The 1,445-nt window shown below is 38.9% G+C and overlaps 1 pseudogene; it reads left to right on the top strand.

Annotated features, from left to right (window-relative positions):
• The first annotated feature begins 105 nt into the window (after positions 1 to 105).
• Positions 106 to 968, top strand: LOC101576993 (annotated as a pseudogene).
• The last annotated feature ends 477 nt before the right edge of the window (positions 969 to 1,445 follow it).

The following is a 1,445-nucleotide window of genomic DNA, read 5'->3' as shown; positions in this document are numbered from 1 at the left end:
TTATGATATACTAATTATATTACAATCATTTTTACTTACTATAGAAATTTCAGGCATTAGGTAGACTGGCGAGAATCTAGGGAGTGTTTGGGCAAGTTTGATCTCCTACAACCTGCAGCCTGGAACACTGAATCCAGCTACGCTTACTGCATAGCCAGAAGGTACATCATGGTGAAGGTCACTTTCAAGACACTCACAGGGGTGCAAGAGGAGGCAGCACAGCAAGACGTGGAGGCCCTCCTGAGTCGCACAGTCAGAGCACAGATCCTGACTGGCAAGGTGCTGCAAGCTGCCGCCCAAAGAAAAGAGTGTATCTCTGGGAGATGTATGCTTACTCTCTTAAGCCTTTCATTCATCTTGTCAGGACTCACTGTTGGTGGAGCCTGCATTTACAAATACTTCACACCCAAGAGCACCATTTACCATGGAAAGATGTACTTGGATTTTGAGGACCCTGTAAATTCCTTTCCTGATGGAGAGCCTTTCTTCCTACTTGTGACGGAGAAGGCTGGCATTCATGAGGATGACAACATTGTCATCATTGATGTGCCTGTTTCTACTTTCTCTGATAGTGATCCTGCAGCAATCATTCATGACTTTGAAAAGGGGATGACTGCTTACCTAGACATGTTCCTGGGGACCTGCTATCTGATGCCCTTGAATATCTCCATTGTTATGCCCCCAAAGAATCTGGTGGAGCTCTTTGGCAATCTTGCAAGGGCAAATACTTGCTTCATACTTTTGTGGTTCGTGAAGACCTGGTTGCTGTTGAAGAAATTCGTGATGTTAGTAATCTAGGCATCTTTATTTATAAACTTTGAAAGAACAGAAAATCCTTCCATCTTCAACGGAGAGACCTCTTGCTAGGTTTCAATGAGTGTGCCACTGATAAGTGCTGGAAGATTAGACACTTCCCCAATGAATTTATTGTTGAGACCAAAATCTGTCAAGAACAAGACAGCAGATGAGAGTATCCTTGGTGATAAGAAGTTGGAGATTTACAACATGACTTCAGTATTAAAGATGAGATATACAGTACCCAAAATATTTACTAATGCATGTGGTCTATTGTTTCTTATAAAAAAGAAAGCTACAAAAATTAACCACTTCAAACAACTGACAAAAAAAGAAATTTCACAGTTATAAAAAATTAACTACTGTCAAAATTATTTTAAATTATTTAAAAATGAAAAATCTCAGGAGGAGGAAAACTAGAAGTTGTTTAATGCATACATATTTTATATTATTTTATTTTTTATGTATGTTGTACGGGGTCTCACTATGCAGCTCAGATTCATAGTGATCCTCCTTTTTTCAGCCTTCCTAGAGCTGGGATTATAGACATGTACAACCATGCCCAGTGTGTTTAATGTATATAGAATTTTAATTTTATAAGTCAAAAGAGTTACAGAGGTCTGATGTATAACAGTATGAATATACTTGAC

The sequence above is a fragment of the Octodon degus genome, unplaced genomic scaffold (assembly GCF_000260255.1).
Source record: "Octodon degus isolate 3935 unplaced genomic scaffold, OctDeg1.0 scaffold00024, whole genome shotgun sequence".
In the NCBI taxonomy this organism is placed as follows: domain Eukaryota; kingdom Metazoa; phylum Chordata; class Mammalia; order Rodentia; family Octodontidae; genus Octodon; species Octodon degus.
The sequence above is the reverse complement of the archived record's forward strand: the minus strand, read 5'-3'. Positions and strand labels throughout refer to the sequence as shown.